Genomic DNA, 19,259 nt, shown 5'->3' on the forward strand with positions numbered 1-19,259 from the left:
ACAGTTGAAATTAAGATGGGATCTGGGGCATGACGAAGCACCAAATCTTCCAAAGACGTGCCTAAAAAAGTCAGGAGCAGGGATCGGTCAGGTCAGCCACATGCTGAAATCAAAGGCATGTGCAGGAAACTAGAACATTCTTCCGACCTTCAGAGAAAGCATGTGGATGAAGGCAAGCTTTGGAAAGAGGAGAATGCTTATGGGAAACATGGTTTCAATTAGCATAGGTTTGGAGTATAAAGAACTGCTGATATCTGATCATTGTTGATCAAAACCTTGACCCTTTGATATGGTTCGATCATCTATACACATAATCCTACATCCCGGACAGCACTCACATAAGGGATGGACAAACAGACATATGACTGCCGACAATGCAAGATTATGGTCTACAGTAGAACACCAGCCTTGGAAACTTTGAAATTGATGTGAGGGCTTAGATCCAAGGTACAGTGCATCCTGGCTTGGAACTAGGATCTTAAAGGAGCTTGTCACATAGCTACAGTCAAGATATGAATACTGCAGCTTGACTCACGTTGCAGCCTTGGAAAGAAAAAATTGAAATAATAGAAAAGGTGTAAGGAACCAAGACCCCAAACCAGTGGCTCACAGTGTACTTTATGCTCATCTTGATGACCTATAAGGATTCCAATGCTTGAGTTCAACTACTGATTTTACTCCTTAGAAGCTACCATGGGTGCTGCCCCCCCCCTAAAAAAAACTGTATTCATGTCCTAATTGCTGAGCTTGTAAATATTACCTTACATGGAAAGTAAGTGGATAGTATACCTTCTATGAAAAAAAAATGGTTAAGTTAAAGATTGTGGGTGAAAGTAGCTTTTAATGGGCTACCCAGTGATGTATGTAGTGAGGCAGACACAGAAAAGGGAAGGACACTTGTGATGATAAATAATGCCAATTTACCTGGTTCTATAATCACCTNGATTATAGGAGACAAATCTCTGGGCATTCTCCAAGAAGAGAGTTTCCAGATCAAAACTTAAGAGAGAAGACCCACCACAAATGTGGGCTGCACCATTTCCATGGACTGGGATCCCAGATTGACTAAAGAGGAGAACGGGAGTCAAGCTGCAGTATTCATATCTTGACTGTAGCTATGTGACAAGCTCCTTTAAGATCCTAGTTCCAAGCCAGGATGCACTGTACCTTTGACCTATAAGNCAAAATAAACCCTACCTTCTTTAAGATGCTGTTATTAGGCATCTTATTGCAGCAATGAAAAAAATAGCTGATAGAACACCAGAAATGAAGAAGAAAAGGTCATGGGACCACATGAGCAGAGCTGAGCTGTTGCAGACACAAGTCAAGGAATGCCTGGAGTCACTAAAAGTTAAGCTTTGAAGGCTGGAAATAGATCAACAGATTATCCNCCAGTGCCTTCCAGGGTATAGCCCTAATGATATCTGAATGTCATCCTTTTGGCTTCCAGAATTGGGAAAGAATAAACCACTGCAGTTCCAAGCCACCAGGCTTTTGTTGTAATTTGTCACGGCAGCCTCAGGGCACAATAAGTCCTTGAATGGCTCAGTTCCCTGGCCTGCAACATGCACTGGAAATTACATAATTTTGTGAGGTAACACCAATGAAGTACTCAGGAAATGTCACATGCAACAAGCAGAGTACTGTAGAAACAGAGTGTCACATCGGCCCTGAGGAGTACGTGTTAGGAGCCCAAGAGCCTAGGGAAGTAAGACACTGTTATAGAGTTCATCTCACTTGACCAATTATGGCCCCTTAAGCCATAACTGGAATCTAAGAGTCGCTGTCAGGGCATTTTCCCACAACTACCAGCAAAATCCACTTTGGTTTTATATTTGTGTGTGTGTGTGTGTGTGTGTGTGTGTGTGTATGTGTGTGAATAAAATTATGCTGGAAGAGTCCTTTTTCTTTACAGGATTACATATTGGCCACAATTTAAGCAATTGAGAACCTGGCATTTTGAGATTGTTCACCCATTGGAAAAAGTATCTTTCAAAAAGATAGTTTTGAAAAAAAATGGGACGCAGGGGAAGAAAATGGTTATTAAAAATGCTTAAGAGCCTTCCTGAACTTCAAATGGGCTCTTCACAACAATAATACTGATGATTTAAGGGAAAAATGAATCAAGACTATTGATTAAATGTTCCTTAAATTATATGTGGGTCTTAAAACTGTGTGGTGGTATGCAAAGCACGTTGAAGGTAAAATGTTTTAAAAAAATTACTCAAGACATTTTAAGAATTTGAAATGTAGCTGCAGCTACAGCCCCAGGCTTCTGAGCAAAGAAAGCTAGAAGAAACTTCGAGCACATTTTATGACCTAGACAGACCATACCTGATCTTAAAGCTCCTGGTGGTAAAGATTAACATCTATCTCTTGCTGTCATGATGCTGCTCTCCACCATCGTCATCTTGGCTCTACACTCAGACCATCAGCATAGAGTTCATTCCGGAAACACGAATTAAGCTTCTACTAAGTAATTTGCTCTCTNTATAGAATCAGTGTGTGGACCGGGCCATTAAGACTGAGGAACTGAGAGCATAAGGGATGCATGGGAACAGTTCCTGCCTCAGCCAGGGAATTAGGTTCCATTTAAGAAGGAAAATCTCCCACNAGACTGGGAGTGCGGGCCAAAGAGATGACTTGGTAGGTGGGAGCTCTTGCCTTGCAAGCATTTGATCTGGAGAACCCATGCAAAAGGTTAGATGCAGACAGAGGTCCATTTCTGTGATCTCAGCAGTCTTACCAATGAGCTAATACAAGGAGATACTAAAAGGGGATGGGGTGGAGGAGGGGGAGGGGAAGTATAGAAACCCAGCTGATGTGAACTACCAAACACAGCCATAGAAATAACACAGATAGATACTGACCCAAGGGCAAAGGTAAGAAAATTGTCCTCTAACCTCCATGTGTAACACGAACACACACAGGATAGATAGATGGGTAGATAGATAGATAGATAGATAGAGGGAGGGAGAGATAGATGGATAGATAGAAAATGTAAGGACTTGGAGGGTGGGTTAGCACTGGATAGATGCAGAGGCCATGTAGATGGAGAAATCTAGAAGGGAATTGTCTTGTGTATGTAAGGTCCCTAGACCAGATGCACAAGACCGTTAAAGCAGCACATGCCTGCAACCCCAGCACTCAGGAGGCTGAGACATGAGGACCTTTTGAAGCTACTCTCCCTGCTCCATTTTCTCCCCACCCTCCAAAAATGACAAAAAAAAAATGTCAAGAGACCACTGCTGGGCCCCTTATCTGGGCTACCCACTAAGCTTCCTGTCATCAGCTGCTGGGTTCGGCTGCCTGCCAGCTCACACTGGGACTTTTGAGTGCATGGATGGATGAGGCAANGAATCTCCTTACACTCCTCCCTGCAGAGCCTCACTGTCACACCAAAGCCTCCTTAAACGACATCTTAGCAGCAGCATGGAGGCTCCAGAAAGCCTATCTTGTAGTTTGTGTGGAATAGTCTCAGNATAAGGACACAATATGTCCCCAACAACCTGTCCCTCACCAGGTGACAGAGCTATTTTTGGTCCCTTTCAGAATGCATCTCTTACTCAAACTTGGCCATTTTACAGACTCTATCCATTTCTATACCCCACCTCTCCAACCCACTCTGAACTGTGACCTCTCTGTCTCCTTTACAACATATATAAAGCAATAATGTAGCAAGAAAGACAAGACACAGACTCCCAGAGAGCTTCTAGAAGAAACGGCTGACACCTGAGAGGCCAGCATCCCACTTCCTTCGGTNTTCACTGAAAGCAGGAGCAGTCCCTCTTCTGCCTCTGGAAGCAGTCTTGGTGGCCTGAGAGTGTGCTAGCACAGAGAGAGCTTGTTGTTCATAGACTGCCATGCATCACTGGGACCATTTCCACTAAAGNCTTTCTACTATGACCTCCAAGAGAACAGAGACTCTAAATCTATTGTTCATCTTTGCTCCTTTGCGTGCGGCCCAGTGCCCAGAACATGATAGTGCTTAATAAACCAAATGAAGGCCGTGAGTGTGTGGCAGAATCAATCACTCTGCACTTGGCNTGTTACTGTTGCCTCAAGCCTCCTCACCACCTGGTGAGCCCTAGAAACCAGAACCTCATCAGAGACTCCTTCAAATCTGACTGACCTCAAACCACACAGCATCAAGAGGCAAAAGTTTTCCATAGTCCCGGCCTCTCCATTACACACACTAAAACCCACTTCAGACTTGGGCCTCATTTTTCCCACACCAACTGCTGGTTCTCTTAGTGTCATTACACTGTATGCTGTCAGAATACCCAGCAAGGTATAGAGAGAAAAAGAGNAAGGGGAGGGGGTGGGGAAGAGCCAGCCCTTAAGAAGTAAGCTTTAACTATTCAAAAACTACTTATTTGGCTTTGAGATGTATTGCACCACCCCCTTCTCTTTCCACAAAGTGGTACATGGCCCATTTATATATTTAATTAGGATGGATTAAAACTAATAACATCTTGAGTGGTTCCTGACCCTTCTTGAGATAATTGGAGACACCCTGGGGTGATAAGAAACCAGGAGGACGAATTGCTGATCTAACTAACTGAGGTTGATTTTTTCCACGTGTCCGTAATCAGCGTAACCCCTAATCACCCGCNGTATACTCCTTAACAAAGACAGGTATCCTTGTGATTTGGAATTGCATCTTATCTCCTGGGCTGCAGAGCTGAAGGCATGCCCTGGGCAGGCAGACAGGCTGAGACTTGTCCTGTCTGCTTTCAACAGCTAGGGCTGTAGCTTGTGCAGATATGTTAACAGGTTCTATTATTTGTGACTGTAGGTACAGATGTGTGGTTTTACAAAAAAAAAATAAAAGTGTTGATCAAATCCTATGCAATCAAGTGCATTCACATTCCCGAAGTAGCTCATTCTACATAATACCCTGGGTGCAGGGGAGAGGAGGTGTGAAGTCATGGAGGGGACAGAGGTCAAAGCAGCACAGTGGCTGGATTTCGTCTGGAAACTCAGCCCTTACAGAGCAATGACCACCCACATACCATAGTAAGATGCACTTTCTCCCCTTGTCTTAAGAGAATACATATTAATTGCACAAAGTAATGTGATAAGGCTATGATTAAAGTGGATTATATGCGTGGATGCAAATGTCATAATGCCATAGAAGTGGGACCTTTACCTTACCTTCTAATCAGACTCACAGAATCACAGTTTAAAATCAAGGCATTCAAAATAAGAGCCTGGGAGTACTAAACACAAGCACTCGAGTGACCTCCTTCGCTGAGCAGCCCCCTGGTTGTGGACCAAAGGAATGAATGAGGAAGAGCTGGAACCACACCAAGACTATCCGTCATAGAAAACGAAGTCCTAGTAATGAATGGAGCCTGCTGGGCCCCTGACACTATAATACATGAGTCTCGTAGAGAAGAGAAGTCTCCTGGATTCAAACCCTGTCCTTTCACTTCCTGTGAACAGTAGATCANCTGTATGGCCTTGGGAAAGCCACTTAAAGCCATCCAGTGACTCCCTTCTACTTCAGTAAAAATAAGCAGTCTAGTACATACCAATCTGAACACATCAAANGGGGTCAAGACAGATCAGCAGCCGCAGAGCTGCTATGGAATTCTGTACCCGAGTTCTGGATGGCACTAAACCACACAGTCACCATTGGGTGAGCACCTGACAGGAGAAGTCGCATGAATACAGGGCAAGATCCAACTGTTTCCCTCATACTTTCTGTCTCCTCATAATGCANAGACACCAGATCTCCAAGCCCAGAGTGAGACAATGAGCCTTAACTAGTGATTGAGAAAGGAGAGCATTTTGCCCTCTTTCTTGGAGTAACCCCAAACATCAGAGGTTGTCACCAATACCTCCCTCCTTCCTAGCTGGAGTGGTCTTCTTCATCCCTGTTTTGGCAAAATGCCCCACTTTATCTGATAGCCACCCTATCTGTCATCCATCCCTCAGAGGACAGGGGCAAGCACACCTGTTTCAGCAAACAAGGCTCACACTCTGGAGCAGGGAAGCATTTCTAGGTCAAACTGGGNCAAGCCAGATCAGCAGCATCCGAGATGCTATGGAATTCTGTAATCAAGTCAAATCTGGTTTAGCCCTGGAGCCATTTAATTTGGGGGAGGCAAGATTTAGCTGAGTTGAAAGAAGGGGGAATCAAGCTTGCAGAAAGAGATGATTTCAGCAAAACACAAATTCATACTCACTAAATGCTTTAACACTTCAGAATCAATTAAAATAAAGTGGAGGAAAAGGCACAAATGGGATGGCAGCAGACCCAATTGTTAAAAGGCCAGGGACTGGGGAGGACAGGAAGTAGGGAGGCTTACTAGGAGGGAGGGGCAGGGTAGAAGGTCCACAATCCAGAGGTACCTCCTTGNGGAAGATGGGGTGGGGTGGGGAGGATGCTGGAACTCTGAAAGATGTGCTTTGGTACTTTGGAAGATCTAAAATGCAGGTGAGTAGTGTGCTCTGAATATTGTCAGGAGTCCTCAAAATTAAGTCACTGCCAAAATCAGCTTTGCCTGGAGAGGTGGGGAATTCAACATAGATTCTGAGGTGGACTTCCCAGGAACGTACTGGTTGGCTCTGGGGTAACCTAGGAACTGGCCCATCTCACCATCCCCAGGAACCTAGTAGCATCGATCATCATTGGGATGGCTGCAGGAATCTTGGCAATAGNGAACANAAAGACCCTGCACTAACCTCTATCAAGAAGATGAAGCCTTTGGGAGCCATATATAGGAGGAAGAAGCAACAGAACACAGAGTTCTGAGTACACAGGGAAAAAAATGGAAATCCATCAGCGCCTGGTGTAGAAAGCCCACTTCCCAAGGGGACAAGCAATGGCTCAAAACGGAGCTGGATCTCTTTGGCAGACAATTTGACAGTTACTTATAAAGCAAACACAATCTCACCATATGATCTGGCCTTCATGCTCCCTGGTATTTACCCAAAGAAGCTGAAAACTTACACTCACCCAAAACCCACACACAGACGTCTATGACAACTTTTTTTCACAGATGCCCAAGATACCTTTCCATAGCTGAAAGGACAAAAGAACTACATTGCATCAAAACAATGGATTTTATTCAACACAAAAACAAATGAGTTATTAGGCCATGGAAAGACAGAGAAAGTAAAGACATAATGCCTTAGCATTATGGGACAAACTAATCTGAGGAGGCCATGCGCCACATGATTCAGCTTACAACGTGCTGGAAAGGCAGACAGAGGATGCAGTTTCCAAGCTGCAAAGAGGAGGAGGTGAACATTTGGAGCAAAACAGCATTTTAGAGCAGTAAAATTATCCTGTAGGCTACTATCATGGTATTTGAATCTCATTGTACATTTACCCAAATCCACAGGACGGACAATTGCAAGGGCAAACCCTAATGTAAATTATGGTTTGGGGNATAAAGATGCATCCATATAGGCTTATCGATTACAGTAAATGTGCCACTCTGATGTGGGATGCTGATGGTGGGTAAGGCTATGAGGATGGGGAGAGGGCATATGGGGACGGCTCAATTTTTATATGAACCAAAAATATCTCTAAATATTGAAGTTCAATCACAAAGGAGGGGTGGTTGGAGAGTCACTTTTGTTTTTTGAAGCATGGGGCGTTCTGTGGAGGCTAAATACTGAAATGTGACTTGGGGACTACAACTGTGGGGAATATGGTAGATGTAAATCAACTCTCCAAGCACTAATTGCTTAGTGGATTCATGAAGAAGGGTGAAAGTGGAGAGGTGAAGAAGAAGACGAAGGAGAGGAAGAAGAAGAGGAAAGAGGAGGAAAGGGGGAGAGGAGGAGAATGAGGAGGAGAAAACGTGACCTAAACTCTTTCTTACCATCCTTGCTGCAAAGAGAAGGCAGCCCTCAATGAGGGAGCAATCCATCTACACTGCTTGGAATTATCCCTTAATCCCCACAAAGAAAACAGTTCAAACAGGTGCATAAACTAGCAAGTTAAACAGGAAGTCTCAGCCTCACTATTCCCTGATCGAGGCCTCCTGATGCCCCTCTAAGGTAGGATCTCCCTGCCTGCCCCTAATAAGGGGCTTCTCTCCTTCCTGAGAGTCNCATAAAATGCATAAATATTCCTCAAAGAATGGAGAGAGCTCCTAACCGACTTTAATAGACATCATAAAATGAAGGATAAAATGTGTGAAAGGAGATTGGTCATGATAATAGTACGAGCTATGAGAGCAGTGAATTTCCTGACCCCTCCCTGGCAGAGTTTTATAGTAGAAAGATTCTGCCTAGAGTTAGNAGCCTTCCAGGAAGAAGAAAATTGGGAAGGGGGCCTCTGGTCTCTNCTCAGAGATTCCTGGACAGTTAAGTTAGGAGGTCTCAGGGCCAGAGACAGAAAATATGCTGAAGATCATATACCAAATGGCACACCTGGGTAGTGATTCCACAGTCCAAATGGGGGATTTCACTTCTTTGATTCCCTGAATGATTAAGATATAAGCCAGGGTATAGTGGAATAAAATTGGTCCTGGCAACAAAGAACCCTAAAGCCCACACACCCAGTGCATCCAGAATCTAGCCTGTTCATGAAAGCCACACCTGTGCTTTGTCTACGAACTGGAAAGGAACTCTAAAACATACCAACAGGCAAGTGTCAAAGCCAGCAGGCAGGGTTGAGCATCCATAGACCAGGAAACATGGCAAGCTCCAGCAAGCTGTTTTCCAGAATGGGTGCTATGATAGGTTAGCAGGGAGCACCTGAAGGCCATAGAACAGAGGGGGTTGACAGAGTTGGCAGAATAGCCCACAGCTAACAGACCACAAAGCCCTTAGCTCGTGTCTTGGCATGCAAGGGGAGTATAATAAACAGCAGTTTCTGGCAGAGACAGCATTGAATATGTACAGAGGAGCTATAGCTGCCAGGAGCTGCTGTGTATTAAGCTCCTGTTGCATGCCAGGACACGAGTGAGGGGCTTTTCATACATAACTAGTTTGTTCCCTCAGTGCTAAAATGGAGTCTGACCTATAGACATAGGCATATTCCTAGGTTGATTAAATAATATTCAGACGACAAAACCTGCGTCTTAGGCACCTGTCCCTGACTCATTGCCAATACCCAAGACCTTTGAGTCTCCGACTGCTGGGACTTTTCTCTCATGATCTATATCTTCTTTTGAATGGCTGTTATCATGACTGTTCAGGATCTTGGGAAGTATGACTTCCTGCTTCCTTAGCTCCATCCCACTGATTTGTCCCCACTATGCTCAGGACTCCCTGGAACCCCAGCGTAGCTCATCCTGCTCATATTGACATGAGGTTCACTTCCTTCTCTCTATCCAAGCTTCATAAGCAAACCAGGGGGAAGCTTCACAGCCGCACACCAACTGGTCAACCTCAACATAGTCAACAAAGTCAAGCCCAGGAAACAGAAAAGGCTCCAGACAAGCCTTCCAGATTGGGGCTATGATAGATTCACATATAGTACCTCTGGGNTATCTGTAATGGGGAGATGAGTGAGTCTCTGGGGTGAGCAGAGATGAGTAGAGTTGTTTCTTTTATATTTTGTTCCCTGGTGAAATGGTGGGTGACTAACAACAATGTTTTGTACAGATAACCTAAGATTCTGGTGTAGCCCAATGTTGTCCCAAAGGTGCTGCGGCAGCAGTATAAGACATGAGAAAGAAATCAAATACAGACCAAGACTAGGGGGAAAAAATGAGCAGCAGCAACCTTGGAAGAGATGGTTCTAGAAAATCCTGAAAGAATTGTCAGGTATTAGAACAGAAAAGTTANCAAAATTATTCAACCTGAGAACAAGATGAAAAAAATTGGTCATATTTCTTTTGCCATGAAGTAGGTATGGATGAAGTTTTTTTAAAGATAGCATTTATAATAGCAATGAAATAAACAAAGGGAGTAGAAGAACCTAAAATGATATTTGAATTGCTCACAGAAGATATTAGGAAGATTTATTNAAACACATGAAAAGCTATATCTACTTCATGGGCAGGAAGAGACAATGCCATAAAGATATCACTTTGAGGAGAATTAACCTATATATTCCATGATATTCTAATAAAAATCCACAACAAGGTGATTGTGGGGATGGGAAGTTGACTTAGAAATAAGTAATTAAATGTATAAGTGAGTATGTGCACACACACACACACACATATATATATACATACATATGTATATATCACACACACATATATATATACATACATATGTATATATCACACACACATATGTGTGTGTGTGATTTATTCAAACTAAGACAAATATAGATTAAAACTACACTTAGATATTCTCATTCAAGATGTATCCAAAATTACATAAGGAAATGGTATTTTCAAAATGGTGTTAATGTCACAGAGGAGAAATCTTTCTGAAGACTGATGAGGTTAAAGAAAGCCATGTAATCCCAAGTTTGAATTGGAAGTCTGAGCACTCATGATGTATTGTATGTACATATGCCTAGAATATATAGAAGTTCAACGTATTTTTTCCTAACTCCATTCATTAAAATTCAGAAGTAGTAAAAGTCAATAGCAATAAGAGTTCCTAATGTCCCAATTTATAATTGTTTCTGAAAAGCATTAACAGGAACAATGGCAGTGTAAACAAATCTGGGAAGAGACTGTCCAAGACTGTAATTTCAGATTTCAGAGATACTAACAAAGTCTATGGGGTCAGGTAAGGATGGCAGAATCTAGCTCAAGAAGTTCCCACTGGTTGTAAATAGGACTCTTGATATCAGGGACCAGAGAAGACGATTAAAACACAGCCGACAGATTGAATCCTTAAATGTATAGTGTGTGTGTGTGTGTGTGTGTGTGTGTGTGTGTGTGTGTGTGTGTGTGTGTGTTAGGGGAAATAACTTTTTATGAAATAATTTCAGCTAAAACCTAAGAAGGAATGGTAAACTGGACACGGCTGGGAGTTAATTCCTAATGATTAAGTCGATCTAGGCCGAATATTATGTGACTCCTGGTGGCTACTCAGACCAATGCTTACGAGGTTTTGTCTCTCTTCCTTCCTATAATGAACTTGAAGTCTCACCACCTTAGAAACTATCTATGTATAAGAAATATACTGGACCTAAGAGCATATTAAATGATACTGTGATGGTATGATAGGANAATCTAGATGTTATATTTCAGGTTTGAAACTTCCTCCACAAGTTTTTGGAGCAGGTCCTNACATCTTAGCCATGTGTAGAATAGCTGGATTGAGTCATAGGGGTAGGCCCTGGTTCTTACCACACCTCCACCTTCCTGGCTTACCACACTAGGGATTGCCACTGTCACATGCTTTGGCCACCATGAGCTCAACTGCTGCTACCCCTGCTCTGCCAGGATAGGCTGAGACTGTGAGCTAAAGTAAATATTTCCTTTCTTATATCTGCCAGGATTTATAGTCGCAGCAATGCAGAGTTAACTAATACAGCAGAACCTTACTGTGACTTGGGATGAGTAATTGCTGAAATTTGATTCAACCAAACAGTTTCTCCTATGTGCATTTAAGAAATTGGCCTTGTNAGCTGTGCATAGGAAGTTATTCCACTTTGTTAAACTTAAAGGGATTTTTAAACATGTGCGTGGAAACAAAACTGGTCAAACTAGATAGAAGACAAAGCGATGGAAGAACCTGCCCCGCTGAGCGTCAAGAATTATTGGAGAGCTATTGTCACCACAGTAGAGAGGGTGACATCCATGCAGGAATAAACACATTGACTAATGGAACAGAGAAGAGAGTGGAGAGATAGATCCATTATGTGTATACACACAGTTTTTGACAGAGCTAATTTTTCAGGTGAGTGGGAGACAGTGGGACTAATCAATATTTGGGGCTGAGACAATTAAATTGATTATTCACATGAAAAAATAAACCATTCAAGAAGAGAAAATCAATAAATTCGACTGCAGCAAAATTAAGAATTTCTGTTCATCAAGACAGCTGGAAAGGGAGCTGGAAAGATGGCTCAGTGGTTAGGAGTCTTTGCTGCTTCTGCTGAGAACTGGAGTTCAGGTCTCAGCATATCAGGTGGCTCCCTGTGACATGTAACTTAACACAGGAGATCTGACACTCTCTTCTAGCTTTCTTGGTTCCTGCACAAAGGCAGCACACACATCTAGACAGATAAATAAAATACTTTAAATCTATTTTAAAATAGCTCAGAATAAATAAGAAAATAGTTCAAACTGGGAATGATATCTTAATGTGTCTGTCTATGTGTGTGTCTATCTACATTTGTTTGTCTGTGTGTCTCTGTCTATGTGCCTCTATCTGTGTGTCTCTGTATTCTCTCTGTGTGTCTGTGAATATCTATATGTCTGTGGCTGCATATGTTTATGTATGTATATGTGTGTATGTGTGTGTATATTCGTATCTGTTTATATCTGTGTATATGTCTGTGTCTGTGTGTATGGTGTTTGTATGTCTGTGTGTGTGTATATATATATATATATGTACACACACACACACACACATATATATATATATATATATATATATATATATATGCATGCAGGTGTGTGTCTGTGTATGTATGTCTGTGTGTGTGAGTGAGTGTGTGTCTGTCTGTCTGTGTGTGTGTGTATTATGTGTATGAGTGCCTGAGTCTGTATATGTATATGTGTGTATCTCTGTGGGAATGTGTCTGTGTCTGAGTGTGTGTGTGTGTGTTTATGTGTATGTATGTGCACAAAGTTACAGGCAGTTGTGAACAGCTCNGCACTAGTGCTGGGANNCAAATTTGTGTCTTCTGCAACNNCTGAGCTGTCTCCCCAACCCCCNGAATAGATATTCTTGGGATAGAAAATAGTTAATAAAATTATTTCTGCACTATGTGGTGAAGAAATGCTTAACTGAAGATAAGATAGAGTGTTTCATAAACTGAAGCTTTATGTGATAGACTCAAAGAATATTGCCTACAACATACTNATGAAGATGTCCATCAATGGCAAATCCTGGTACTAAGAGGAAAACTAATTTTTTTTTCAATTTTCCTCTTTTTCCTTATTTGGAAAGAGAACATTCCTTTACTTTGAGTGTTCCTTANAGCTTGGGAGGCCTAGTTTTAAGCAATGCCACATTTGCCTCCAGATACTATTACAGTAATATTTACAGCATTTTTAAAAGATGACTGGAAACAANCCAAATATTCACTAACACAGAAACACTCGCAGTATATATAGCACAAGTATTAAGCAAGGCCTAAGGGAGTCAACCCTGCCCTTTTAACTTAGTTTCAGGAAAAGAATGTAAAATACACAGGGTGTTAATTTTAATAACAAAGAAACCCAACCCCAAAAGCTGGTATAACCCATTCTGANACTGATTCTACTGAAGCTCTTCTTCCTACATTTGGCATCCATGGTTCACATGAACCTACATGTAGGCATAGTATGTAGTAGTGAAAGTTAATTAAGGGCAGTAAGTGGATCATTGTGAGTGATNTCCACATGACCTCCACAAGCCCCCAAAAAGGGGAAAGCAAAGTGCATACAAATATCTATAGCATAATATAATTTTTATGAAGTAAAAGAAAACAAACAAGAAATTCCAGAAGCATATTGGTAAGCGGTATAGACACATAGAGGAATGTTCTAGAGGACCCTGAACACAAAATACAGGAGGAAGAGCTTCAGTAATGCCAGTCTCAGAATGGCTTCTACCGACTTCTGAGGTCATGGGTGTTTATTATTAAATGCAACCCTTGTGTATTTTGCATATCTTTTCCTGAAGGAAAGTTTAAATGCCAAGACCCTTGGGCCTTGCTTGGGGCTGGTTTCCCACATGAGAGGGTCATAGAGTAGCAGGAGATGGGGACGACATGCCCAAGACCCACAGCACAGCTGCAAGCATCAGCATCTAAGAAGATGCTTGCTGACAAGGGGAACATATGCCCACACATATGAGGTTTAGAGACAAAGTTCTTCCAGGCTGGTAGCAATATCTGAGGNCAAATTTCCATTTGTCCATAAACATGGGGCTGCCTTTACAAGCAAAACCACAAAATCCCTGCACCCCAGCCAGGCTGGATGACCCAGTTCAGATGTTAGAGCTAGGTTAGCTTGCCTGGACCCTCCACCCTGCTGACTATGTTAGCTTGCCTTGACCCTCCACCCTGCTAACTCCAGTACAGTCTCTGGAAGAATGTCAGAGATGCTTTTTGTCATCCAATTACACAAAAATGTTGACATCTAACTCATACCCAGTACTTCTCTGGGTACTAGGAATGTGGGGTTAGCAAGCAAAGGCCTTTGCCTTTGTAGCACAAAGCAGGAGAACGAGAAAGAAGAGTAAGAACACAAAGAAAGTGTGCATGCGCTTCCTCTGGCAACCTTCCTGCCATTGGAACAGATACCACAGCGAGGGCAGAAAGCGTGGCTCCTGGAAAGCATGTGCTGATAACTCACTGTAGATCTGTAGTAGGCAATTTTAGAATCTCAAAATCAAGTGATGCCTGAAGAATGTTCTCTCTACTTCCTCTTACTTTTCTTATGGGTTTATAAACTGTGCATGAAGGAAAGAAATTACCTATGTCACCAATATTTACAACGGTATATTTTCCTACTTAGCTTCAGCTGGCTACTTGTCCCAGTCTGGAATTACCTAAGGTTGTACCAACTGAAGGATTGACTGGGCCTGTGGCTCTGTCTATGAGGAATTTTCTTGATTGGTGATAGAGGAGGGTCCAGCCCAGNGTGGATGGCACCATTCCTAGGCAGGTGGTGCTGGGATATACAAGAGAGTCAACAGCGAAAGAGCCAGAGAGTAAGTAAGCCAGTACACACAGACATACACACTCACATACACAAACACACACAGATATACACACAGACATACACACTCACATACACAAACACACACAGATATATACACAGACATACATATGCACAAAGACATACACACAAACACAGACATATATACAGACAGAGATACATATACACAAACATACACACATTCATATACACATACAGACACACACACACAGACAACACACAGACACACAGACACACAGACATACACAAACACAGACATACAGGGAAGGCATTAAACTGATGTCTGCCAGAGTAGACTGAGTCATGAAANAGCCAAAACANAAATAACAGGAAGAAAAGGGAAATGAGACTATCCTCAGAGAACAAAACATGTCCACAGTAGACANTGTATTTTGTTAATAAGCAACACATACCAGAAGTATAGAAAATGAAATACAAGAGATTAGAAAAACTGAATAGGGGACTATGTGAATGATAACTGTGAAAAGAGAGGGGGAAAATAGATAAAATCAAACTACCAAAGAAATAATAATAAAAAATCCCCCAAGTGACACATCCTTCCAGATTGAAAGAGTTCATTGAAGGATGAGCTCATGGCAAGAGAAAATATCAATANNAATGCCATATTGGTGTGAAATATCACNTTAGCANGGACANGAATTATTTTTAAAAGCATCAACTATGGATTTTTAGAGAGAGATGAGTATCCAATGTGGAATGAACCAGGAAAAGGGAAGATGGTAAGACCCACAGAATAGAATCTTCTGTAGAGTCCACAAAAGAGGCTGGAAGTTCCTCTCTGGTTGGTGTGGAGGAAATCTTTGGGGTGGGAATGGTGATGATTCAGCTTGCTTGTCAACTTGGTTGGCTCTGGAATCAATGAAGATACACGGCTTTGATAGGATTCTAAGGGTATTTCCGAGAAGAATTGGATGATGGGAGAAGACCCTGTCTCAGATTGGGTATCATCTATATGGCATCCTAGATGTAACCAGGGCTGAGGGAAAGCAATGCTGTTTATCTGTCCCTGTGTGCCCCTTGCTAGTGAGTTCTGTTCTGTTGCTGGGACTTCTACTACTGTCTTTCCCTGAAAATGGAGTGCAGCTTCTTCAAACTGAAGAGCAGAGAGCTTTCTGGGAATTCTCAAGGTCTTCAGTGCCAGGTTGATCTAGTGGATTAAAGAGCTATGAGATTCACAGACGCTCTGCAGACAACCACTGTTACACTTACCAGTCTGTGTCCTGTAAGGTGGTCTAATAAATCTACATTGAAATACACACTAGGTTCTGTTCCTCAAGAGAAGATTCATAAGCACTGTAATTTTTTTTAAAAATTCATTGAGACTCATTTTGTGTGATAATACATTGCTACCACAGATATGTTCCATGTGGGGCCAGTGAGGTTTAAAGCACTTGCTACCAAGCTGAAGACCTGAATACACGAATCCCTGGGACAAATTCCCACAGATTGCCTTCTGATCTTGAAAAGCAGAAATACATGTCATGCATGCACCCATGCACATATAGATAACTATAATACACATTCCAAGTAGAGTCAAGAAGAAATGTCCTGCTGGTGTTAGGTGTAGTGTTTTATGTACATGTTCAGTGTAGATTGCTCAGAGTTCTACTCACGTCCTTTATATTAATATTTAGTAAAAAGCTAAGTGTTCCTCCCATAATACACAGAGCTTGTTACCTAGCTTGTTCCTTCATGGTATACACAGACTGGGTAAGGGTGACCAGACTGGGACCCAGTTCATACCGTAGCATGTATGTTAGTTCTCTGGGATTTAGCATGATGTGTGAGTTAGACCCATGCATGCAAATGCTGGAGTAAGCCAAAAAGCTCATTCACAACTTGATAGGGTCTCTTCATGAGATGTCTCCTCTCTATGGTCTTCTTCCTGGGGTTTCCAAGCTCCTAAAGTTTTCCTGTTCAGAAACCTGGAGTTGTACCTTTGTGCCTTTTGCTAATGTATTTCATACTTGATGTCATTGTTTGTATCTTGAAAGCAAGTCTCTGAGAAGAGAAAGGAGGGACTCCAGAGGGCAATTCCCACAGTCTTGCTACTGAAACCACACAGAAAGCAAGCTCCCCTGCTTTGGGGTTTACATTCCTGCCTGTTAGCCCGATGGCATCATCCATCACTGACGTTACCACCATGGTATTGTCTGAGGACTGGGATGGGAGAGATTAGTACAAAATAAACACCGCCCCCAACTTATCTGTCAGATGCTTAGGAACTCTGATTCCTGTTTCTTGGACTAGAATGTTAGTCATCTCAGGTTTCCCTGTCAAAATTGACACAGACTGAGTGACCTAAATAATAGGCATTCTTTTTTTTTTCTCAGCATGGAGGCTACATGTCCACGATCAGGGTTCCAACAAAGCAGATTTCTAATAAGCTCTCTTCCCTAAGGGACATCTATTGTTTCCTGCCATAAATAAAGGGGCAGGACCCAAGGCTTTCTGATATATTCTAGTAAGGACATGAGGATTATGGGATTAGGGCCTGACCTTCTGATCCTATTTAACCTTAATTACTTCTGTAAGGTTCCTTTCTAAATACAACTATACTTGATGTTTAAGCTTTTATGGTTTGCATAAGATTTGTCCTCTTACAGGCTCCTGTGTTGGAGGCTTGGTCTGCAGCTGGTGGCACTATTTAGGGAGGTGGTAATAATATTAGGATATGAACCTAGCTGGAAGAAACAATTCTTGGGGAGTAGGCCTTTGAGGGTCATATCTTGTTGCGGGCTTCTCTTGCTCTCTCTACCATGAGGTTAGCAGTTTCCTGTACCACATGGTCTCACTGCCACATGACAGACAAGGCCAGGACCATGCACAGAAATCTGTAAATGTGTTGGCCCAAGTAGGTCTTTACCCACTTGAGATATTGAGCTATTGATCTTAAAATTTTTCAGAGCACCAACAATAACAACAAAAAGCAAAAATCCCTAATGCAGGCCCCAGCATATACACCTTTTTCCAATCTGTTTTCTACCACAGTGGAAGTTTAAGTGAGAAGCCCATCTTCCTGCGGTATTTGAATATTCAGCCCCCAGTAGGTGACTCTTGAGGAAGATTTGGAGGTGGGGGCCTTCCTGGAGGAAGTGCATCACTGTGGTTTTCAAAGTGCTTGAAGGTTTCAGGAGGTTCTTGTATTCCCAATGTGCTCTCTATTTCCTGCTTGCTGTTTGAGATAGGAGCTGTTAGCTACCATTTCATCTGCCTGGCCCCTGCTGCCTCTACTAGGCCACCATGGACTCTGACCTTCTGATACCATAAGCCCAAACCATCTTCTACAAATGGCCTTGGTCTCGATGTCTTACGACAGCAATAGAAACACACGCATTGGTGTTCAGTGAAAAACCACTTCAGTGTTGTTGAAAAAGGAAATACAGTGTGTGTGTGAACTTCAGCCACACCATAAATGCAAAGTCACGTATAAGAACATTAACACCAGCTTTATTTTTAATAATTAAAAGAACACAAATATTATGAGAAAAAAAAACTAACTTGGGAATACCCAGAACACACAGGAAAATATCATTCCATTCAAAACTACAGACAAAAATCCTAGTAACCAACTAGGGTTGTTGCTTACTCAACAGGTCTCTGTGCATCTGGAGAGGTGAGGGGTGTCAAGTTCCGCACTTGTGCATACAGTTCTGAAAATGCCAGGCCTGCGCTGCCAGTCAAGGGCTAAAGGAAGTAGTCTTCACCCTGCACCAGCCTGGAGAGCCAGGCAGGGCAGTGGGGACCCATGTACCCCCCTTCTAGTGCCCTCTATCCCCCCTCCCCCATTTACACAGCATGACCACTGTGTGCAGATGAGCTGCAAAGTTTGAGGACAATAGGGGCGACAGTAACTCCATTGTCCTTCCCCTTCCTTCTAGCAATGTAGTAGCGAGCTGTGGGTAGGTGTGCTTGCAGGTGTGTGCCACGCCCACAGTTCTCTCCCTGTACTGGCACCACAGGTTTCACCGAGGTTGGGGTGCTGGAAGTGAAGTTGGTGGATGATGAGCTGCAGTCCCCTGAACCCATTCCTGCCTTGAGAGTCAACCCTGAGGTCGATGTGGCAATGGACGAAGCACGTGGGCTCTTCCTGTAGGCTAGCTCAGTGCCATCAGGCCTGCCATGGTGAGCAGGTGACGCTGGGCCTACAAATCCTAGGTGAGTCATGCTACCTCCAGCAGGTTGGCCAGCTGGTGACGTTAAGCCAGGTGCTGCTCTTAAGGTGGAGGGATTTCTCATAAAGACACAGCCATCAGCTGGCGGCCCACTTAGCAATGCAGGGGTGGACTGAGGGGTAGCTCCAGCACGCTTGCAAGCTGGAGTATGCCCCCAAACTGACTGGGGAGGCACACTGTTGGAGACATTGTCAGTGGCAGGGGGAGAATGAAAGATGAAAGCTTTAGAAGGTGGGGTGGTATCCATGAATTCAAAGTCCACAGCAGAAGGAGATGGGGTTACTGCTGCCATGGGAGGGAGAGCTGCTAC

This window comes from Mus caroli, chromosome 8 (assembly GCF_900094665.2).
Source record: "Mus caroli chromosome 8, CAROLI_EIJ_v1.1, whole genome shotgun sequence".
In the NCBI taxonomy this organism is placed as follows: Eukaryota; Metazoa; Chordata; class Mammalia; order Rodentia; family Muridae; genus Mus; species Mus caroli.